Source organism: Phasianus colchicus, chromosome 8 (genome assembly GCF_987193195.1).
Source record: "Phasianus colchicus chromosome 8, bPhaCol1.hap1.1, whole genome shotgun sequence".
Classification (NCBI taxonomy): domain Eukaryota; kingdom Metazoa; phylum Chordata; class Aves; order Galliformes; family Phasianidae; genus Phasianus; species Phasianus colchicus.
The window spans coordinates 34,471,685-34,497,036 of NC_143443.1; the positions used below are offsets into that span (position 1 = coordinate 34,471,685).

At 42.3% G+C, this 25,352-nt stretch overlaps 1 long non-coding RNA gene across 1 annotated transcript; it reads right to left on the minus strand.

Annotated features, from left to right (window-relative positions):
- Positions 1-917: 917 nt before the first annotated feature.
- Positions 918-5,286, minus strand: LOC149917135 (uncharacterized). The gene is made up of 3 exons (XR_016468604.1): positions 5,201-5,286; positions 4,727-4,808; positions 918-1,152 (listed from the first exon to the last, which is right to left on the minus strand). It is a non-coding gene; the product is annotated as an uncharacterized LOC149917135 (long non-coding RNA).
- Positions 5,287-25,352: the final 20,066 nt, after the last annotated feature.

Below are 25,352 nucleotides of genomic sequence, written 5' to 3' on the forward strand. Positions count from 1 at the left end.
TAAGTAGGTATACAGAAAGAGTGCATTCGTCCACAGTGCGGATGCCACTCACTGCAGTTCCTATTGTGAGCTGGACTTGTGGACATGTACCAGCTCTATTTCTCAACATTATTTTAGGAAATATAGCTGAACATCCCTTGGAAATGACACTGAAGACCTGGGCCTGACTCTCAACTCAAACAGACAGGGCTGTGATTGGTACAGCAGCACCTGCATGCAACTGATACAGGGTACCTTATTTTCCTAGAGCATTAACAAATCCTATCTGGTACCTAAAATTCCACGTGGCACATTGCTGAACCTGGAGCATTAACAGTTTTGGGACAAGACAGGTAAATGTTAAGGAATGTCATGGTTAAAGAATGTCTTAGTTAAAGAAAAGCCTGGATTAAAGTCCCACTGAAGAGGGCCGGTTTGCATGGGGAAAAAGAAATCAAAAGGAAGAAAAAGTTACCTAGCAAACTGAGAGATATGAACTTGATAATTACTTGGAACCAAATTAATATCAGGATGGCTGCCATTATTCTCAGAGGACGGCCATTTCATCTATTGTGCAGGTGTGCTCTCCAAGAGTGGATCTCACTGATGAAAGACTGCAGGAATTTCAATGACACCTTGGGGGATCTTATGAATAAAATATCAAAAATGGACATCTCCTTTGTATAGGAGGATTTTAATGCAAAAAATGTAACAAGTTTATAAGGTATGCCAAGAAAATAAAGAAGGTTTATTCTACCTTTAGCTGAAGACAGACAGATATTGCCAAGTCCAAGTTTTTCATAAGCATGACAGAGGTTTTTTTTTTTAAAAGCTCATACTACCTCTGTGCTGAACCTCCCCACAGCTGGACTTTCATCTATACAGACTGACTACCCACTCATAAACATACACAGACAAAAAGGGGCAGGTTTGGGAGAAGTATCAACCCAATCTCAGGGCTGCCCAGAGAGGCTGTGGATGCCCCATCCCTGGAGGTGTTCAAGGTCGGATTGGATGGGGCCCTGGGCAGCCTGGTCTAGCATTAAATGAGGAGATTGTTGGCCCTGCATGTGGCAGGGGGGTTGGAGATTCATGATCCTTGAGGTCCCTTCCAACCCTGGCCATTCTGTGATTCTGTGTGATTCTGTCATCTCTCCTCTTCCATTGGGCACCCTACCGAATAAGGCAACAGAGCAGAGTTAATCGAAACGGGATGTAATGATATTTAGGGTGTAATAGCCTTGTTGTCAAGGAAGGAGAAAACATAGATTAAGGGGAACAAATTTAGAGAAACCTACACCCATATGAAATTAAAATCATCATTATGCCCAAGGCAGACCTTCATAGCGATCTAGATGTCATCTGTGTATTGCGGTAAGCATGTTACAGCACACATCACTTTGGTAATGTTGAAAGTTTGGGGCACCAAACACTCCACCACTTCCACTCATTAAACATAAATAAAGGGATGGGGTGTGCTGCTGGGTGCAGGAGAACAACAGGTCCAGATGCAGAGGGAGGTGGGCGAGCTGCTATCAGAGGAAAGCAACTCCAGTGATATTGGGGGCATGTAGGGAAAGCACAGCCAGGATGGAGAGGGCAGAAAGGCAGCAGGGTGAGGAAGGACGCATCTTTTAGATGGAGGACAGCATTGCATGAAGTCACGTGGCAGTAAAAACAGCCCCGATGAAATGCCAGATGTTTGCCTATACACTAAAAAAAAAAAAACACCATTAATTAAATTTTATAAAGAGCCCCTCTGCGCTATTCCTATGGAACCAGGGAAGTTATCACCCGCTGCCACATTACGTACAGGTTTGAGCACCATGGCTGGCAGGTAGGGAAGGCAGGGTGGGTTGATGTGTGCGCATGCCCGGATTCCACCAACAGAGCAGCATCACGCGCTGCTGGGACCGCGCGGCACACGGAGATGTTCGCCTGCTAATCTGCATCGCTGCAGTTTACGTTGCGTAAGCTGTTTAGGTTCAAGGGTGTTTCACTAGCACAGCTTATTGGGGACTGCATTTTCTCCAGGGTACACGCCAAGCTCTACATCAAAGCCTGATTGAGCAGAAAATATGTGCTAATGTTCACAGCAGTACTCTATTATAGTATAAGTATGCTTGTAAATATTCACTACATGTTATTACGCCATTTGAACCAAGAATATTGCAGGGTTAAAGGTCAGCCCTAATGCTCTCTCAGGAGGCAGCAGTTTTGAATATAACCAAATGGGATAATGGTCAGGAATACCCAGAGGGGGCAATGTAGCACATCGTAAAGAATTGTGCTGCGAGTTTTAAGTTTTCAGGACAACAAAGATGCCAACGAGATGGCTCATAAGCAGTCATTATTAATGGAATGACAAGGGTAATGTTAAGCAGGATGTCTTTACTATAATAAATCTTGTCCCTGCGCCATTAGTAGTCCTTACAACTGCAAATAGCAGTTAGGTTATAACCTAACATGGCAGAATTTTATCCTCTCAATCTCTAATGTATTTTATAATGCTGTTAAAGTCAGGAATAGCAACTGTTTAAGCTCACTTAATCTGTGAGAAGTTTAAACACGAATTTTAAATGCGAAATCTGCTTTGATAGTAGTTTCTCTTAATTAAATAGATGAAGTAGTTCTTTTTAAGCGTACACTGCGCTGTTCTAGAGGGTCTGGGGAACACTATTGAATTTAAAGCATTAAATATTTTCCGTCAGATGTAACTCCAGCAGTCTAAAAAAAGAGACAGTTTTTATTTTAATTTTAAAAGCTATTTCTAGATTCATTTACAGAATTTTCTGCTGTTCCAGGACTGTGATTTTCTAATGTAAAAAGAAAATTGTAATTTTTGTGTTGGTTTGTTTTTTTTTTTTTTTCCTTTCTAACAAAAAACTCTTCTGTGCCAACAGTATCTCTTTTCTATCTTTTCTTTCTCTAGTTTTAAGACCCTTCTTTCAAAATCGCGGGCCAAATTCTGCTCTCAACAGAGCAAAAGTTGACAACAACTCTTTTCATTAAAATGGCATTTTTCCAGATTGGCATTTGATGATCATTCAAAATTCGATCCAAGGGCAGCATAATATTTTCAAAATCTTTCCTCAAATTGTAGAAAAAAGGGCAATACAATTTTAAAGAATAAATGAATGAATGAATAAATAAATAAATAGAATGGTATTACAGAAGAGCAATTATTCATCTTAGTGTATGAAATCTGCGTATGTTAAATGGATCCTGAATCTTTGCTATCTGTTATATAAATATTTAAACAGATTCACTGCTAGCTATTCATCTCACCTGCTTTGTTTTTCTTCTGCTGCTCTTCCAGAAATAGCTACGGAAATCACCACTTCAATCAATGCTGTGCAATGCTGTGGAATAGCTATCATTGCACCATGATAAATTGAACCTGAAGTACTAATCAGGAGCCAGCTGAGTATTAGCTAGGATCACCAAGCTCTTCTCCAGCCAGTCTGGTGCTCAGCACCCTCTTAATAGCTTTCCTTTTGCCAGAAAGCCCACTCAACTTCCCAGCAAAATTTAAAAGTTAGCAAAATGAAAGTATCATAATGATTCTTGCAGAACTCTTTCTATAAATGCCAGTCTTCAAGATGCATTTCACCTGGGAAAAAAAGACTGTGAAAATACATAAAAGCACAATATCTTGTCCTTGCCTCCTTTAGATGGTGATTCTACCAGTCCTGCACCTCCAGCCTGGTTCTACATCTTGAGCTGCCTTTTCTGCTAATGTTCAAGGCCCCTACAGCCACCTGGCAGTGGTGCTGTCTTTGTGCAAAGAGCAGTTAATTTGGCTCAGAAACACTGACACGGACTTTACCATGCCTGAAGATGTCCAAGGACTCTTCTGGGGACTGTCTGACTTCATTGGTCTTTCATATCTTTTTAACGAGGAGGTTTATATTCTTCCAGTTTAATTTACAACACTATTTATTTCGACAATCCTAAATTCCACTTAGACATTCTACTCCTCAAAGTTAAATTTGAGAATAGTTTCCTTTAGTTTTTACATAGCGCATCTCAACAGCAAGCCTTATAGATCCATCTCCTCAATGGAAACATGAGATACAGACTGCGGGTGGCTTATCCTGCATCATCCAGAGGCAACACTGAAATGAGATCTCCACCACACAAACCTATTGCTTTCCTTGCTGGGACACTGCCAAATTGCACTTAGGGATGCTGGGGATGAACTCACCTTTCCTTGCTGCAGATGGTGTTTTAGGGATGTGCATCAGGCATGCTGAAACTAGGCTGGCCAAAATTAGCCACTCATGCTAAAGACAACTCAATCTTCCCTTAGTGAAAAGACTAAATAGCTAATGGGGGTAAATTTGCCTTTCTTTTATATTACAGTGCAGTTCTTTTGTCTTCCGTTCCATGAACAATAGTAGGGGAAAAAATATATATATATATATATATTGAAAGAGTGAAAGAAAAATGGAAATACAGTTTTGAGCCCTGGGTTATTGGATGCACATACATGCTCTGAAGCCTGCTTTGCTGCTGACTGCAAACAGCCACACAGAGGTGGACCGTGGATTTGATGCTGGTGGCTGTTATGGACAAGCAGTTCTACAACATCTGCTGAAACAGGACAGTGTTCTTGTTCTTTTAATGTGTTTCACCTTTAACTCTGCAACTCTGTACTCGGTAGGGACCTAAATGAACCTTTTGAATAAACAGAGCAACGTGGCTGGGCAGATGGCCTGGAGGACAGAGACTCACAGAGACGCACCATCAGTCTGCAGGGCTCCATAGCAGCTCTGTGACGGGACAGCACAAATCGTCCTCTTCTGCCTCCCAAGTCAGTGCTGGCACTGTGACAGACAGACTTTCCCTAAATACCAGAACGTTTCTTTGAACACAAGATAACATTTAAGTCTCAGCAATTGGGTGGTGCAATAGGCTTTCTTGCCATCCAAAATGGACAGTGCTAAGCGGGGAAAACACAGAAACCAGCTGCAGCTGAACTGGTTCTGCTCTGCCTGAACAAGTGTCTCTCTCCAGTTTATAGGAGGGAGAGGAGATTCTTTGATACATGCATTAAGAAACAACGATCCAAATGTTACTCCAACCAGTACAAATCCTAATCAATCAGGGAGATGGGGAAGGAGAGGCTGGAGACAATTATGAGTTAAAGTGATGAGGAAGGGAAAGTGGGAGATAGGAAAGGAAAGGAGCGAGAACTACGTAAAGAGGGTATATTCACCATCAAGATCCAGCAGTGTCCCGTTGCACGCCGTTCCCAGGCCCAGGAGAGTCCGTCAGCGGGCAGACATCCCATCATGAGGCATCTGATGTCAGACACCTGACCTCTCGCTTGTTGGTCCCTTTTTATCCCCCTTCTTCTGAAAACATGGGCACTCTGCTAAGAGTCACCTGCGGGAACTGCCTGAGATGTTTATCTCCCTCGAGATGAGCCCACACAAAAGACTGCTTCCCAGCCGTTAAGATGCTAATTATCTCTTTCTGTTGCCCCACACCTGCAAATCTTCGGACAAAAGATTTCTCCAACTTCGACCAGCACTTGTCTGGACTTGTCCATCCGTGTCCTTTAGACAAAGGATTTCTCAACCCTTGTCCATCAGTGTTCCTCAGCAAGCTTTGAGACAAAGCTACAAAAGAAAATCATCTCTTACAACAAGCTATTATTCCTTCTCTCCCACAGATATCGTCTCATTGCCCACCATTAACACAACTCAGTGGGGTGTATACACTGGCATCCCCTGCAAGCACGAAGGGCGTCATTTCACACTTGCTCTCAGCAGCAGATAGGTGAGAGGAGAACATCATCATTTTTGTGAAGTGTGTGCCAACGCTCAGCTATGCACACATCGTAAACAGTACCTGAGAAAAGCCCTGGTCCCACTGCTCTTGTTACATATTTTGGCATGCAGAAGATTTTTGGTAGCCAAGTTCAATGTATGAATGCAGCCACATGGGTAAAGAAATCACTTTAACCAGAGGTTTTGATAACTCTAATGCCTGAGATATCTCCTTTCCTCTGTGATCAGTGTTTCAGAATTCCTTAACACCATCCACTGCAAATGATTATTAGAATCTTTATTTCTGTTAAGTCAAAGAGCAGACAGATACTGAAGTGCCAGCTCTTCCCCTGGGTGCTCAGTGGGGCACCTCTTCACCCACATCTCAGGTACTCCGTGGGACAACTCTTCACCCATCCCCGGGTAATTACAACGGCAGACAATGTATCAGAAGGGATTGTATAGAATGTCACTTCCAGAAGAGGTTACCCTGCCCAGTGCCTCTCCCATGGGGTTATTCCCAGTGGGCATGCAGTGGGAGCAGGGGGCAGCCAGGAGCTGGGAAGGCTCCACTTTGCCCATCCCCATGCAAAGCAGAGCACCACATGCTCCAGGGGTCTGCTCTCTGGTGAGGTTCAACATTAAGATGTGACAATCTCCTTATATACAAGAGGATAAATGATATGCAAAGTCCATACTCTTTGTTCTGACAAGTGTCCAGAGGGAGAATTCTCGAGATAAAGCTGTAGCTTTCCAAGGCACCAGGGTAGGGTGGGCAGAATGAAGATTTTATCCGAGAAGTTGAGCACCGAAACACTAAGGAAACAGCACTGCCTTCCCTCTGCTCCTTCTCACCCTCCCCATTGTGCTGGCCTCACACCCCACCCCATTATTTGGCATCACTGAACTTCACCCTAACCCGTGGGAGGGTTTTTTTCCTTTCTTCTTTTTTAATAGTTAAACACTGAATAGGAAGAGATTGCCACAGAAAGAGTTATGCTCTTCCCCTCTGAGGCAGCCTCAGAGCTGTGTTTCTTCTGCCTGTATGGAGGGGCTGCTCTGGGTTTCTGAGTGCTGGCTATGGAGTGGTCACATCCCCCCAGTCCCTGCAAGGAGATGCAAAGCTGGGCTGGGCTAGGGGTGGAGAGGGGTAAAGGCCAATTTCTGCAAAAGGGCTAAACAGAGAGCAGAGATCTCTGTCTGGGTGCACGGATTGGCTGAGCAGCACAGCTCGGTCAGATGAGAATCTGGTGCAGCCTCTTACCTGCACGCTCAGCACCGCTCTGCAGTCTTGCCCCAAACAGCAACAAGTCCAAAGAACCAGTGCTGCACATGCAAGTCTGCACTGTGAAACTCTGGCAGCATCTACCAACTCAGAGGAGAGCTGTTACTGAAGCAAGTTTTGGTGTTTTTACATTAACCCTAAAGATCTGTAAGGCTTTCATCCTATTTGATAGAAGATTTTTGTAGCGGGCAACAGATAAATCCAAACATAAAAGAAACAAACTGTTGATTAAAAGCTCAGTGTGGTTCTTATGTAAATATAACGTAAACATTAAAATTCTCCCTTAACTATGTTTACCTCAAAACTGTAGAGCTCATCAATTATTAGACATTGTTTTAATGCACACAGCATGCCCCCATAATGCGGCAATAAGTCCCAAAGACTTATGTAAAATATCTCTTTTTTAATCATGTCTAGTTTCATAGACAAAAGTAATCACTAAAAAGCCAGTGGCTACAAAAACTGCAAACAAAATGAACCTTTAAAAGCTAATGACTTAAGGGTGGTTTTACAGACATATAAAGTATGTTAGGGGCTTACACTATTTGTCATTAACACATATTTTGAAAGCTTGGCTAATATAATGTGACACAAAATTAGTCAAACACAATTCATGCAATATTGTTTAATTTTACTCCTCATTTAACTTGGTTTTAAGCAAAATCATTATGTCACATGATAACATTCACTTGAACAAGAAATATTTTATAATGGTGTCTGCGTTTAGAAATGAGTTATTATGAGCTACATGCTGAACACATTCTTAACTATGAAAACTATAAAGCTAATAGCTTAATCATATTTTGACAACATCTACATACTTTATGCATTATTTACAAGAAAGATATAAAATGAAACTACTGAATATCTTGCACCATACTTCACCGTCATAGTTAACTGGTTAAAAATATAACACATTTATCTTCCGGTGGCTTTAGATTTGCATAGGAATATTTGCATACTATGTTGCAATGCGCTCTTAATGTAAAATTTAACCTTTGTACTTTCTCTCTGATGTGTGAGGTATACTCATTAAGTTAAAAATAATGGTAAAAATAACTCTGCTGGTGACATACATCCCACGAATGATTCCCTTGAGCAGCCAGGAAAGGTAAAAGGTGGGTGGGAAAGCGTTTCATTGAATTAACTCCTTGTTTCCGAGATTTTTATTTCACATTTCACTGGCACAGCAATTTGAGTGGTGTTTGGCACTCACGCAAACTGCACAAAGTTTTGCCTTTGGTCCCTAGGCTTCCCATGACCAGAAGCCCTACACCAGGTGCCAGCCAAGGTCTACAAGGCCAACGCCTCCCAAGGGCCCCATCACCCTGTATGGATGGGGCACCCTGAGCAGAGTGGATCTGGGTTTCTGGAGGATGCTGACACTGCAAATTCGGTCCTCTTTCCTACAGCTCAGAAGCTCAAAATGCCACTTCTTGTAACTTCCCTCCACATGGGGTTAGTTCAAATCAGTTCCTGAAAGATGCAACGCTGTTTCTGACTGCTTCTTATTTAGGTGATGCTTTTAAAGCAAAGTTCTTTGCTTCCTGTACACAGTGCATATTAATATTACAGACCAGAAGAGTGAGAGATCCGCCAGGGCTTTGTTTCATGTGTTGAGAAAATGCAAATGAGTCAGCTGAGCACCACTCAGCATCTTTGCAGCTTAAGTGCTCCATAGCATTAATGGCATCACCTTCTGTTTTCCTTCAAAAAAACACGTCAGTGACTCCTTTCAGCTCAGTGCCCGCTCTGCCTGTCGGTTCCCTCCACATCACCCCCCAAAAAACCTTTGTGTGAAGGAATTCTGCACGGCTTCCCTGCGCGCGGTAATTGGGCCATTATTTTTTTCTTTTTAGGGCAGATCCCGCGTTGGCGTTTCTCGGCGCTGACCCACCGACGACCTCCGCCGCTGACCCCGGAGGACTACTTTCTCTTTTGGTGAGAGATAACTCAGCCTTCCCGGTGTGCCTCCTGGGCACCATCAAAATTATGTCTGGTGATTCCACGGTGTGGACCGTGCTTTCTGCTCGGGACTGAGCCCACACACTGCGGCGCTCAATTAATGCAGGACCTCAGGATGGCCTGGAACTGCTGTCCCCAGCAGGACACCCTGTCCCCATGGAGCACTCACCCCTACCCAACCTCCCTATGTAAATGCATTAATTTCTCATCGATGAGGTTGGCAGCGCCCAAGATCCATGTTACAACCACAGGGAAGGCGACCCAGCCCCAGAAAGTTCTCAATAAATCGCAGTAGGTTAAAATTTCAGAAAAGAACAGAGGCAGGAATTCCATGTCGGACTTGTACTTATTTACTGCCTCAGCCAGCCCTGTGCAGTTGTGCTGGTGATTGCTCTTGTAAGGATGCTCAGCGAGGTAAATAAAGCTGCGCAGCCCCAGCAACTGGCTGTTATTATAGCACCGAGCGGAGGTGTACAGAGCGGGAAATAACTCTCCCAGGGATAAATTACATGTGATGAGGGCCAAAAGAATACAGCTCCTATTTCAGGAAGTCTTCCAGGCAAAAGCAGAGATTTGGCAGTTTTAGCGTTCCTTTCAAGACAATACACGTACACCAAAAACATTACTCTTCACAGAGTACCCCAGAGGCCTTTCCAATCATCTGGATGCTCGCAGTTATTCCATTCCCTCAAATTCAACACAGATCTTCTTTATTAATTTTAATTTGTCATCAATAACCTGACAGGCTCTCTTTCGGCAAGAAATACTGTATTAACTGTTTCACTCACTGTGGCAGCTATTAAAAATGTGATAATGATTAGCAGTAATGAGGTCAAATAGAATAATGTGAGTATAAGTTGCTACCAGCGAAATATATAACACAAGAGGATTTATTATGTTCACTTGCTGAAATGTAATTTAAAAACAGGATATTACCACCTGCTATGCCGGCTCATAGGGTTATCCAGATCATTTAAGCATTTCCTGCTAATATGTTTATTTGCTTCTGGCAGATATTGCCACTACTTTATTTCAGATAACTACACTTAAAACAAAGTTAATTGTTCCTATCTATTTGATATAAATACGATGATGTAAACCAATCATTAGGTGACTAGCTGGTAAACAAAATTATTTTGAGCATCGGTATCATTTAGGAAAGAAACGATGCAATAACATGGAGAGATGCGGGCAATAAATCAGGTACACCAAAAGCAGAACTGTAGCGAAGAAACTTTTGTGGGTGCTACGGGAAGCTGGGAAGTGCTGCAAGATCAGCATGAGGCACCCTGACAAGAGAGAGCATTCAGATTTTACATGTTTGGGTGAATTAAGTGAAATATTATAATCCGATCAGTGTGAGAAATCAATACGTAACCTCATCACTCCCCATGTACGTTCTCTTAGAAGTTTTCAGATTTTGACATCCTTATATTCCTTTCAATTTGTTGGTCTAAATGGATTAATCCACACGTTTTAGCTGCAGTGACACAGAGAACTGTGATAGGGACCTGGCTGAAACTACGGGCGGGCTTGATCTACAAAAGCTTTTTCAGATTGAGAAGATAAGTGTTTAATAGAAAAAAAAGCACTCATTTTCATCTGGTTGAGCTTTAATTTTGAGTAAAGATTACAGAGGTAGGCCAAATTCCACTTCTGCTTACACTGCTTTAAATCCCTTGAAATAAGCCAGAATTCAACCTTAAAGCTGTGTGAAGCAAAGCCGTCAGCACGGAGACACTTACACCCTGGGAAGATAAAGGAGATAGCAAGAGGATTACCTCTGCTGTGATATACGTGATCTCCACGTGGTCTCAGAAGCTAATCCCTTCATGACTGGGCGGGAGGGGCTTGATTTTTGGGAGCTGTTAGTCAGCAGTTTTAACCTAGGCTTCCATTCCCTTTCTTGTATTTGGTTTTTCCATATGAAGAATAGAATAGTGGCCAATAAACAATAGCGACAATAGAGAAGGATTTGTACAAAAATAATGCTGCAAGTCAAGCCAAAATGCAAGTCACAAATAGATATTTAAGGTATGAAATGCTATATGCATATATATTTATTTAACCTATGTAAAGGCCATATACACCTGTTGAACAAATCCACATAAAAAATGATATTTCCTGAGATTCACATAACCCTTACTTTACTAAAGCTGGTTTCAGCAGATAGTGCTTTATTCCAAGAGAAGAAAGAACAGGCCAGAACTTGGAGGCAGCACTGAACATGGTGACCTGAAGCACAATTAGTGACAAGGTAAAGGCTTTCTCCATCTGTATCTTTCCAAGAACCAGCAATGGGGCCACTGCTCATCTTGACTGAACGAGTGAGATGTGTAAAAATCATAAAGAAAAGACTATGTTTTTACAATGATCCAACATCAGTGTGATACATGCAATAGGGGATGCATGGAAATATTTGCATCATGTTCTTCCCAAAGCATAAGGGCTTTATTTCCCCTTTTCAACATCTTTTTCCAACAACAGCAATGAAAGTATGGGGGTCCTAAGCTCCAGCGATGCTGAAGCCAGGGGAAGCCTGGGAAACCACCACTTCTGGTGCTGGCAGAGTTGGTTCCATGCAATGACAATGCAAAATGCCCACAGTGTGTGATTTCTGCCCTATGACCTACAGTGTGGCCAAGGCTTAAGTGTTGTTCACGAATGTCTACTGGTTGGTCTAACTCTGCTGATGGAGAACATCACTAGGGCAAAATCAGGGTGAAAAGATGAACGCTGGTCTCGCGCCGCCTCCTTCCCGAGTTTGATTTTGCACTTGTTTGCAGGGGAAGAAAGAAAAGGCAGAAAACACAAAATCAAAAACAAGAGAGAGAGGCAGATAGACCGAGGCTGCTGAAAAGCCAAGTGGTGGAAGGCACGGTGTGGGGAAGGGCAGAAGGACACATCAGACTGTGACCAAACGTTGGTCAAACCCAAGAGCACCGTGAAGCCAAGGCAGCATGATGCCAGCTCATGTAGCCATGCCCGGGTCCCCACCTGCCTCCTGCACCCGTGTACTCAGCAAGGTAGCAGCACCGCAGCCTTTACATATCAGCTAAATTTGAATTGATGATAGGTACAGTGTTTGTAATCCTACATCAAGCGGTGCTTGTGTCTGGCATTTATTTGTGCTATTGCTTTGGCAGCTTCTTCCAGGGACTCTTCTCATCTGACATGTCAGGTCTACAATCAAAGAGGAATAGTGAATTCACTTTTACAGTTAGGCAAGCTGAATGCTATTACCCATGTATTTGTCACCAACCTGCAGATCCCAGCCTCTAATCTGCCATCTGGATGGATGCTACAAAGTTAAGAGCCAGGGACATGCATTTCTCAGTAACTACCTGCTGTCAGCTATTATTTTAAGGATCCTGTGATTTTCTTTTATTTTGACTAGAAAAAACAAGGCAGCTGCAGTAATAAAAAGGCATATCAACTAGTCACTTTCTGGCAGATTTGTCACTGGTGTGGATACAGTAGTGGTATTTTTTGTTAGCAAATGTATACAGTGGAATATAATATTGTAAATCTGTAGTACGTTCTCCACAAAGAAAAAAAATCCTTTTTAGAACCTTGTATACCAGCCAACAAAATAAAAAATGAAAACATATTTGTTTTCACCTTATTGTGCACATGTATTATATTTTTCTTTTACAATATTGTCCATTGTGTGCAACATACTTTGTAAATACTGTGTTTGGTTTTAAAAATTGCTGCTGTCCTCCAGTTTTAGTGCAGATCCTACGGCTGCACATTCCGTTACTGTCCCAGTCCTGGGCTGTAAATATTTGCTGAGAAGAATGCGAGGTGTTATGTTTGGAGAATCTGCAGAATAAGATTAACTTTTCAATTAACGATTGAACAATTAACAATTTTCAAATTAATTTATTATAATAATGCTTTGAAAAAACAGGCGAGAAATGTGACGATGGAAAACTATACTGGACCAAATTAATCCCTAGTGTGACTCTATTTCAGTCAATGCAGTTATATCAGGACAAAATGGTAATTAATTGTTTTCAACATGAGTACGAAGCAACTGGTGGAAATGGTATAAGCATACAAGAAAATTGTACATCCAGTTCAGCTTTTGTGCCTGTACATGAGAAAAATTAGTCCTACTTTCAACATGCTACAGAAGATACAGCAATCATTTTTCTTTTGCATTTTCTTCTGAAAAAGTTCTTTGATAAAGATCCTGCCTGTAGTTCTCAGTCTGTAGCAAGATTAAACAGTAGAACAAATTCTTGTGTGATGTCTTCAGGACATGGAAATGTGGTTCCAGGGCCCAGGCATGGGGTCTCTGTGCCCTGAAGCCATCACACGAGAACATGTCAACAGACTCGTGCACTGATGGACCATTTAAGCCATATTCCTTCCTCTGGGATTCTCCCTAAAACAGTTTTTTTGTTTGGTGACTGCTAATTCCTGGAGACTCCAGCGAAGGGAATGAGGGGATGTGGAGATTGGACTCTTATGGACTCTTGGACACGTGGTCAGTGCATCTCCAAAAAGGTGCTGGTGGGCTCAGAGCCTGCCTGTATGCTGGCCAAGGTGAGTATTTGCTTCTTGCTTCTCCTTTTTTTTTTTTTTTGTTGTTGTTTTTTTCCTTTGAAGACAATCTTTGAAGAGCTCAAGTGGAGGAGCTGATTTTTTGCTGATGGCTTCTGAGTTCTCACTAATGACAGATACTAGTGCCACATACTTTGGGATCTGATTTTGGTAAACACACTCAATTCAGATGTTTATTCAAAACGTTCAAGTCTCATCAGTCTCCAAGAAGGTTATGACGACTACAAAAAAAGTGGAAGAAGTGTTGCTGGCTGTGGAGCAATCAGGGTGTACAGCTTTTAAGGAATTAAATTTTAATAGTACTTTCAGATGATTCAGAGCCATCCGGTTTAGATCTCAGACAGCATACGGCATTATCTGATGGCTGTTACTCTTGTCCGCTTTGTGTTCTTCCATTTCACTTATGCTGTCTGGTCTTAAATCAGACAGCAAGCTCTCAGAGCTGGTACCATATCCTGCATCATTGTTTGTAACTCCTTCTATCTGTGATGGAAATTAGAACAACTGAGTGCAGTTTCAAAAATTAAATAAATAAATAAAAAGGGCTGGGAAAAAAATGGATGCTGTGTTTTTTTAAAGGCTGAAATCAGAACATGGAAAGACTTCTTGTGAGATTTCTTGCAATTACATTTTCATACCATGATCAATAAAAATAATTGGAAGCTATTAAGAGCAAGTTCTTCTGTGGAAAAGCAATATAAAGGTAGCACCACAGCACTCTGTGCTCCTGGAAGTCTCAGATCGCAAAGAACAGACTTTTCCTTCTAACCATCTGCCCTGTAAATGCAGAGCCCAGGTCTGAACGCAGGACTGCTGGTTTGTGCAGCACACAAAGAGCCCTGATGCACAGAGCAGCCCAGGTGCTGCCCTGCTCATAGTGATGGGCTCGGGCTGAGCTCTGCCCAGCATCACAGAATCGGTTTATGACACAGCTGTGAGCAAACCTAAATATCTTCACAGTCCACTGCCCTTTTTCTAGGCCATGCAGGGCTGTACACACACTGCAGCACAACCTCAGTCCACAAGGAGTTTCAACTGAAATGATGAAACTTGGATTCACCAGAAAGCAGCAAGTAGGGATTGCCTCTTCCATGTGCTTGTTCACTTCGGTCAGGTGCTGAACAACAAGTTCTTTAGTACAACGTGGCAAATGGCAAACAATTGAAAGGAAATCTTTGGAAGAATAATGATGATGCACTGGTGAGTGGTACCTGTCAGAATCTAATCTGGGCCTCCAATTTGGGGAACTTATGCATCTCTGAGTTGTCATAAAAGGAATTTTGCAGGTGGAAACACATTTCTCCCTGGAAATGTTTTCACTCCATTTGCAAAGTCAGTGAAGGTTCCCATACACTTTTGTACATGAACTGTTTTACTGAGATTTCAGTGCAGACAACTATTTCCTATGTCCGTTATAACATTGTTCTTATTTACTAAAGGATGCTTTTAGCAGTTCTTAGAAAACTATTTCTATGAATGCAGCAGTCCCAGTTGCAGGTCTACTACTCCTAACACCTGCAGCTACGGCAGCCACTGGGAGTGAGATGGCCACCACCAACCTCCATCCCATTGGACAGCTTTAGGCTTGTTTGACAAGCAAAAGTCAAAGCAAAGCATATCATCATGTTATCCCTTCATCTTCATCACATACCTCACTCATCCCCGAAGCCACTACAGAGCAGCTGTAATTTACATAGACAACATATACCTCAGTGACAGTAAGTGGAAAATCCCTTTTTCCTTCTCTTGCTTGTAAAAGTCACAAGTGACTCTCCATTATATTTCAGCAACTAAATGAAAAATAAGGTTTAAACTGAATTCTGATAGCAATAGGATTACAGCTGAAACACCGAGAGAACTGTGTAAACATTCCTGTAGTGTCTGTAAATCCGAGTGCTCTATAAGTCAATCTTCACTCAGATGTGCTCAGTTCACTTTCAGTTAAGATGAACTCAACCCTGAAGTCTTGTCAGACATACAGGCCTGAGTGTAACGGATCTGCAGACACGTATCAAAGCCAAATGTTGGTCCCCCTGACACTCAGAGTACCCACCTTGGCACACAGTTTCAGTGAAGGCAGCAGCCAGCACAGCTCTCGCTGTGTCATTTCACCTTACAGGTATCGAGGTGTAATTGAGAGGATGCTTCAGGCTGTGGGAGAAGGCTTCTGCCCGGTTTGTCCCTCCACATCAGCCTGCCCTGCCACTGCTGCCTTGGGCTTGCAAGGCTGCAGCGCTCACTCTCAGAAGAGAAGAGCAATCAGCATGCTTTACTTCTTTTCTGAGCTGTCAAAAGATCAGTCCTTCGGAGGGGGCATGAGGGTTCATATCCTTGCATGGAAAGCTAATCTTCAGAATGAAAGGAAATGTAGGATTAGTTAGTACAAAATTCCGCTAATAGATTAAAAGACTCTCTCGCAACCTTTTAAGGTTATTTATTAGTAATTTATTAACACAGTTAGAACAAAAACGACTGTTGTTTTCAGAATTCATTTTTCAGGCTGCAGACTTATAGCAGATGACACTTGGGCTCCCGCTCTTTGGGAATACACATCAAACTCTGGTTCATAATTTATGTAATGACATATACTTGGACACTGATTAGCTACCTTATCAGCCCTGTAATAAAGGAAGCATAACCCCTAGTTTATCATTCATTTATCTGAAGTCATTTTGAATAATATCACAAGATTGTAATGTAATCATTATGCTGTACAGCATGTGTGGGCCAGTACACTACACTGTCAGTGTCAGAGGACTGTCATAGTTCATACTACTTAATTTGCTCACTTCTTACACATTTATGAAATTGGAGTCAACAGTCTGGTGTAGCAGTAATACACTGGGTAAGAGACTCACACAAATTGCTAACAGGGTGCTCAGCAGGAGCTTGAAGAAGCACAAGAGAGGTCACAAGCAGGTTTTGTGCCTGAATTGCAAGGAAAAGCAGTCAAAGTTTTGGGAGTTTTGAGAATGGGATCTGGCAGTGTTCAGAGGAATTGGGAGAAAAACAGCAAATTTATATTTTTTTGCCATGCTTTTATGCTGGTGTCATGGAATTCAGTGCTCATGCTTACAGTTTTCAGTAGCTGAGGCACTCCAGGAGCATGAGAGTACAGCACAGTGTATACTGTACATACTGTTACCACAGTATGTATGCCTAGCAAGTCTTATCCAGACCAGGAGGAAGAAGTGAAGAATTTGGGAGAAAGGTGCCTGTAGGGGACGGGCCAATGCAATGTGAAAAACAATCCTGGAAATCTGAATACTCAGCAGTTGCTTAAGAACAAAAGACAATCCCTGTGTCCCCTCTGCTTCCAGTAACGTGGTCTGAGCCAGGCGAAGCTCCACCACACGGGCAGCAGAACATCTCAGGGAGGTACATAGGAGCAGGTCTGGACCTGACAGACGTGGCAGCAGATGCTGCTTGGTGCTGCCACACTGGTGACATCCCCACCTTACTTGTACAGCCTGACCCAACCCAGTGTCCCGCGGCTGGGCTGCAGGTGACAGCGCAGGAGATGAGCACACAGACACCAGGGGAGCGCCCAAGAATGGCAGACCCAGCGCTGGAAGATCTGGGGGACATTTGCCCCAGCTGCAGCTCTGCAGCTCTGACGGATGAGTGGGCTGATGGATGGAAGCAGTGGTGACAAGTGGCACTGAGATAATGATTGCTGGGCAGCGGGAGCCATTAGGGTGTCATGGAAAACCCCGAGATTAATGAACAGAGCAAGTTGGATAAGTAATGAAAAGAAGGGAAGGAGCTGAAGGAGTAGCATAATGTTTATTTTAAGACAGTTAATCAAAAGAAGAGAATAATTAAAGCTGCGGTTATTTCCTGACATCAATTTAATGAAATTATAACTGCAAAGAATACAGAAAATCTAAAGCAGGGCTGAGCACCAGCAGCAGGAGCAGCCCCAGCCATGGGCATGGGGTGGGCAATGCAAAGTGGCTCCTCCCTGTGCCACCCTCCATCTACCAAATGAAAATCATTGCCTCACGAGGAAAGATTAAATGTTTACTAAAAAAGCAATTACATGCATTTATAGCATTTTTTAACGTAAGACAGTAAAAGCAAATGACTTAAGCGTTAATCCTTCATCCAACTGCTTTTCACAAGAAATCTAATCCTATTTAAGATTTTATTTCTATCAAAATAAAAACATATTTCTTGGGAAACAGAAGTCCTACAGTGAATTTTGGCACTTGAGTTCAAGAATGGTGTAAAAGGAAACAATGCAGAGAGCAGCAAATTGTTTTTGGGCACTGAAATGGGGTGAGGGTCCTGATTCATCAGGATGAGATGTGTGATGAAGATTGTATCAAATGACTGAGATTGCATCAAACTTGATCTGATGCAAAAAACAGGGAGTGTGTGATGCCCTGTGAGCAGCTGGAGTGGCTGAGCTGGAGAACTGCACACAGAAATGGGGATAAACCTGAAATAGTGGTTGTCATCTGAGAAGCATGTGTGCATAAAGCATGCCAGGCCACGTCTGAAAGATGGGAATTTAGATGTGAAGGAAGGTTATGATATTCTACTTGGTTAAAAAAAAAAAAAAAGTCTTAATATTACAAGAAGTAATCCATACTTTAACGGATTTTATTACATTCTGAAAATAACTAATGTGCCAAATAAAAATGAGCAAAAGACAAAGGCAGCAATATGTGCAAAGCTGTCATAAAATCATTCAAAATACTGCAAGAAACCACATCACTGCAAACGAACACAACTTACAGATGAAATATGCCTAAAGTACAAAGAAAACAGAAGGGGTTTCATAGAACCATTAAGAATGGGAAGTACCTCTGAGATTGTCTAGTCCAACTGTCCACCTACCACCAATGCTGCTCACTGCCCACATTCCTCAGTGCCACAACCCCATGGTTCTTGAAACCTGCAGGGATGGGGATTCCCCCACCCCCTGGGCAGCTGTGTTTTCACCGCTTTTTAGGTGAAGAAATTGTTCCCAGTATCCAACTTGACCCTCCCTAGCACGCTATGAGGCCATCTCCTCTCATCCTATTGCTGTCACTGGGAGCAGAGCCCAGTCCCCACCTCACCACAACCTCCTCTCAGGAGTTGGAGAGAGGCCATAAGCTCTCCCTTGAGCCCCCTCTTCTCCAGACTGACCCACATCACTTCCCCCAGCCACTTCCATAAGACCTGTGATCTAGACCCTGCACAGAAAGGCTGCTCCTTTCTGAACACATTCCAGGGCCTCGATGTTTCTCTTGCAATAGGACAAAGTTTGCAAATTTCAAAGCAGAAAAAAAAAAGCCGAAATTGGGATAAAAATATTCTTTTCAGATTTGTGCAAGAGTTTACACACATGTAAAATTTCCCTTCATGAGATAAAAAGTGTTATTTCAAATTCTTGCTATAGAAATTAGTTAGCAGCAACTGGTGCCACTCTTCTCACCTCACTTAAATCTTTATCTTAAATGAACTTTTTCACAACCTGAAACCAATCCCAGCGCTTAACAGGAAAGTTCATCTTTCTATCAAAGGGCATTTACCCCCAAAATAGAAAGAGAAAGCAGAAAAACATGCTTTGGAGGATTAAAAAGTCCTGTTCAGACGTGGCTGAATAGATTAGAAAATCTTCTGAATATTTCCATATCAGGCATTTTCAATGTATTGCTTTCGGAGCACATAAATAACATTCTCTAATTTCTGTAGATACTTGCAAAAAGTCATTTTTAAAGCATTTATCCAGGACCATTTTTGCTTTATAGCAAAATAAAGAATGCAGCATGTGGTGTAATTGTAGAAATATTCCGAATTTATAAGATGTGATCCAAGCAAGGAACTGAGATTTGACCCCACAGCTTTGACATCATTTTTCCAACCAGAAATGGAAATGCTATCGATATCACCTTCTTGAGAGATGCACACTCTGCAATGTGCATCTGCCTTCCGACTGCACCTGCACCACCTTTACCCAGAGAAGACAGGTACAGTCTGACGCAATCTGATGTAATTCCAGATATTAAGTGGTGTAGCACATCCCAGGCCAATCCAGCTAGCTCCTCTGGCTCTGCAGAGCGCAGTCCTTCTCCAGGTTCCTATTGCTCTTCTCCTTCATGAATTCTATCATCTTTCAAATCTAAACCTGAATTTTTATTTATAATTTCTAACAAGGAGGAGTACCTATGTTTTCAAATGTATTTTCAAATAAACCAGACGTATAATAACTACGACACAGCATTCCTTCAGAGGACCGAAGATCCAAAGACCCATTCCTGGCAGCTAGTATTCTAATTTCACTCCTTTCTGAGGACATCTTTTAAATTCAAAATCACCTGTTCTTTCTGCACCCATGACTAATAGGCAAAAAAAAGCAGGGGTTGTGCGGGGCCAGGGCAGGAGGGTGGAAATGGCCCCACTAAACACAGACTGCTCATGGCTGGTCTGAAGGGATGCTGCCAAGTCCTTAAGATCTCAGTTACCACAAAGCCAAATCTTTGGTCTTTCAGCATTCTGGATGCACTGTGTTTTGCTACTGGTTACGTTCTTCCATTAAGAAAATATGCCAAATATTCCAAAACTTTCATTTCTCTCCCTAACACCAACAAAGCCATATTTCTGCAGTAGCATATGAAGATTCATCTTCATGCAATTCTGATGTAAAACAATTTTTGGGAACCATATATAACTGATTCCCCTACTAGCTTTGTTTTTCAGCGGTTGTTCCATTGGTTTTAGGAAATAGCCTTAGTCTGTTGACTTTAATTTACATCCATTCATTTTGCAAGGAGCTTGATGTGAGAGTCAGAATAGGTTTTAAAAGCAGACAAGGTTGCACTGCAGTGAAATTAGCAGTTAAGTTAGAACCAGAACGAGTTAATTATTTACTATTAGCTGTTTTCACACATGATCTATCTAGCGCTGTGATTGCAGACCCAGGAAGGAGTCTGAGTACGATGGTACTTTCTCAGCTAAGTGTGCACTTAATGGGTGGTGCTCATTACAAACAAAATCTTTTTCTGCCTCTAAAATCAAGGGAGGATCACAGTTACTTTGCAGCCTGACTGACGGATGATATTCCCCTATCTGCCCCAGCGCAGTAAGGAAAATACTTATAAATACTTATACTGTGCTACATCCATCACATAATGAATCCCAATATTACAACATGAAATTTCACGTGTGACAATCTTTTCCAGAAATGTTGTCACAAAAAGTTCAAATATCATATAATTTTTTTCTGCTGGATCCTCCTTCCTATCTTCCCTAAGATATTTGGTTCCATTTGGTAAGAGGAACAGCCATGTTTGATGGCACCTGTTGGTGATGACATGCAGAGTCTGAAGGGTGGGATTTTGTCTCTATGCATATTGCTCAGCTCTAATTTTCTGACCACTGTTTCTGTCTAACCCTGAGCCTCACCCTCATTTTAGATTGAGATTTGCATTTCCAAGAGAATAATAGAATAATCATAACCACAGAATCACCAAGGTTGGAAAAGACCTCCAAGAACATCCAGTCCAACCATCCACCTATTCAGTAAAATTCCTCCACTAACCCATGTCCCTCAGTACAACATCTAAATGCTTCTTCAACGCAACAGTTTCAGCACTGGTATATCAGAGGAGGAAAATATGCTTGAGATCACAGAATCATAGAATTACAAAATGGTTCAGGCTGGAAGGGACTACTTGGGATCACCTCATCCAACCCCCCCTGCTTCAAGGAGGGTCACCTACAGCACCCTGCCCAGGATCTCATCCACAGAGAATGAGATTCCCCCATCTCTCCGAGCAGCCTATTCCAGAGCTCTGTCACTCTCACTATAAAGAAGATTTTCTTTATGTGCAAAATGGAACTTCCCATGTTTCAGTTTGAGCCCATTACCTCTCATCCTGCTGCCAACTTGGTCCTGTTGTGTTGATACTCTCCCTTAAGAAATTTATACACATTAATAAGTTCCCCATTAATAAGATGTTCCTATCTGCTTATTTTTGATTCACAACTAAAAACTAATTCATCACACTGCAAAAATACTTGGATTTAATTCCTGTTCAAACAAACCCACCTGTTTCATGAAGATTTTCCCAAGTAAAAGCCAAAGTCAATAAGGGGTGGCAGCGAACCTTGTCTGAATTACTCAATTTCCCCCCCCCCCCCTCCAGCTCATTCTCCCTGTGAAAACAGAAGCACAGAGTAATTCCTTTTACTGGAAACCTTCAAAGGATGGGCTTAATCAGCTGTTCCCATTCATTCATCCGTTAAAGCAATAAATAAAACATGCTGAACCAGAACCACCACCTGAAATTCCCAGTGATATGCCGCCACGACCTCACCTATGGTTTTACATACTATTAATGTCATCAGGCCCTACTGTATGATTTGTGTCCCTCACCTGTCAACAGCAGGTTGGGTGGGATCCTTGCAAACGTCCCATGCAGGAAATCCCTGCACAGAACCTACGTGGGGCCGGAGCCAGCAGTGACGTTGTAAGGGCTGGTCCCAACCTACTGGCAGCCCCAGAGAACACAGGATTCATGTGTGCTCTTGCTAGGGTGCTGCATGTTGGGGTATAAAGTGAAACTCTACCTGCACACGTGCAAAAATTGAAATAGTGGCGAGGTATGAAATGTGGTCCTTTCATTATGTTACTGGTTAGTCCTTACTGAACATATAGATCTCTGCTCTGTTTGTTCTGTTTAGTTTTGCACCTTTCATGATTCCAAGTGCTTTTGACTAATTTTCACTTTGCTTACCTCAACCAGCTGAAGTCCAAGCTGAGACGCTGAGTCCTTAAAAAGAACTGGTGCTGTTTTATTCTTTAAAAAGTGCTTCTGTCTGTATTTACTCTGAACCATCTGTTATACGTCTAATTAAAATATATCTGTAATGAGCTTATTAGTGCACAGAATATGTCCCGAACAGGATGTCATCAAGAACCAATTGTTTCGGTAGAAAAGATACCTTTAACTCCTATTAGTTTAACAAAACCACGCGTTGGTATTTTCATCCTGCATGAAAGCGAACTCAGAGAGGGCAGCCATCCACACACTTTTTGTAATAATTTCCTCTTCAAATACATTGCTGTTCCTTTCTAATATCGAGTCAGATGGCCCCTTATAATTGCAGTATCAAATCTTAGCCTCAGTTTTCAACTGCAGGTGATTTCAAATGATTAAAGATGCACAACAGGGAATAAACAAAAATGCTTACATGCAATTATTTTTAATTAGTATTTGGCTATAAAGTGTGTGCCTTCATAAAAAAGTCTGTTATTCACATAAACATCTGTTACCATACACACAAGGAAACACACTGTAAGTCTGTCATCACATCACCAAAACAGAAAATACTAAGGAAGGCTGGACAGGAAAGCCAACACTTTGAGTTTTTAAACAAAAGATACAAGCGTAACTGCCAAAACAGACACTGCACCACACCTTTCAATTAGCGCGGTTCACAATCAAAGGAAGAGCTGTTACCAATGGAATTATACTTGAAAATGTTAAAATAGATGGAATTATTCTTTGAAAACAATGGAATCTGTAAGCACAAGGCGATTTCAAACTCTTTACTAATTTTGCACCAGCAAACATAATCAAAACGCTTCCTGTTTGCACCGTATCTCTGGGTAGTCTTCTGACAACTTTTTAAAGTCTTATTTTTGTTCATTATTGAAGCGCTCTAAAAAAAAAAAAAAAAAAAAAAAACCCTCTGCTGCGGTGCTGGCGCATAAATCAACGCGCAGCGTTCCGCTTCGGCCTCGTTTCACAGCAACACGCTCAGGGACGCTGACATATTTTAAGTAAGCGTGCGACAAACAGCAAAGTAAGAGATATACGGAGCGATATAAATTAATACCACAACAATTGATAGGTGGAGGTAAGGCAGTTTGGCAGAATACTGAGAATGAAATGAAGAGGAGGTGTGAGAGCGCCTCGCACATGAATTACCAGGTCGGTGGGAGCTGCCGAGCTCTGTGATGGCAATGCCTTGCTGCTACAGCACTTTGAGCACCAAACCCAGCACAGCACTTCCACAAACGGAGAAATCTCAGCGCTCAGCACAGGATTTAAGAGCCAAAGCAATGTGGCTCAACTTGCACGAGAAGCAAGTAATTGTTTAATCAAATGCACAAAGGGCAATATCTGCACATTGTGCCTCAACGCTATCCATGCTCAGACTTGCTAATTGTTACAGCAGAGCCGACCTGGGGGTGCTGCCCATCAGAAGTGTGGATGGAGGCACACCTGGAACCCTGACCCTGCACCCTGACCTTGTAATCATGCACACAAATCTTCTTGCACATCCTGAGCGAGCTCGCGTCTCTTAAACCCTTCCTTCATGAGTTGTTAATGAGCATCCTCTGGGTCCAGCTTCCCATTCCAACTGGTGCATCTGGGCCTGGAGAGAAGTCAAAAGTACCCTTAGAGTTTGTAATGGCAAAGATGACCCTCTGCTAAAAAGCAGATCAGAATCTTTTCCCACTCCCTTTGATTTACAAGCCTTCTCCTGCATATCAGCATTTCATATATCTTCCAAAGTGTCAGAAATATGAAAGTCATGCATTATGTGCAAAGAATGGCCCTGTTCATTACTATCATTTTATTTATTTAACAAATATGGTATTTAATCTGAAGAAACTGGCAGCTACGATTGTTTATTGCAATCACACAACGCTGCAATAAATAAACATTGCACATTAAGTAGTAGGTAGAAAGATAACTGGAAACATCCCATATAAAAAATCCTTCCTAAGAATTCCTCACTAGCGGACAGTATTTGTAAATCTATTGACAAAGAGTGCCAAAAAGAAGCAGCAGTAAATAAAAGCTGTGAGACCAGACAAGGTAGGCTTTGCATTCAGACAAGCAAATTAATTCCTGGGCTGACTGTAGGGGTGAACTGTGCTCCTTCCAGCAGGTCTTCTGCTAGGGCAGTGACCACCAGTGACCATCAGCCACCTGCAAATAACAAGGGCCATGTGAAATTCTACTCTGCCTTTTAGTGGCAACCAGTTTTCTGTACGTAAGTGCAGACCATTCCTGCCCAGTTTGGAGGCACTGGGACCAGGCAACCAGGCAGAGGGTTGAGCTGGGAGACACCTCACTTCCGTGCAAGTTTGCAAGAGTCTGTGGTTCAGGAGTGGATCTCAAGAGCTGTGAGAGATGTCTGGGCCTGGAGAAATAACCATTTACCTCCTGAAAGTTGCTGCAGTGCTGCAGAACAGAGGTGTGACCCGTCACCGTTTAGGACTCCCCAGGTTGAGAATAAAATCATCACTTTTCTTTCTCTTCTCATTCACTCTTCCACTGGTTTCAATGCAACTTGCAGCTGGCTCAGGAGGGCAGTGCTGAGGGAAGGAGTGTTGACTCCTTTACTGCAAAAGTTGCAATAACTCCGAGTTCAGAGAAAACTCTTTTTAGCACATTTAAATGCAATTCCTCTTCCAAACTCTGCAGTGAAATATGCCTCAGTCTCACCATATACAAGGATAGGGACCATCAATGTTGTGACACGTGTTTTATCTGTGTGGCCACAAGCTTTAAACGGAAGCCACAAAAGGTGTGAACAACCACGTCTCTAAATTTGAACCTGTAGATAAAGAGAACTAATTGAACTCCACTGGGTAAAGAGACAGAAAGCGGTCAGAATACAGTGAGACACAGGCTAAAAGGTGACAGATCTGTGCATTCACTGTCCCCAGAGGGTGGATGCAACACACAGAGGATGCAGGCACATGGCAAAGTGCTGTGAGCAGTCTAATGGCTGATGACTACCAGAAGGAAAGTGCTAGA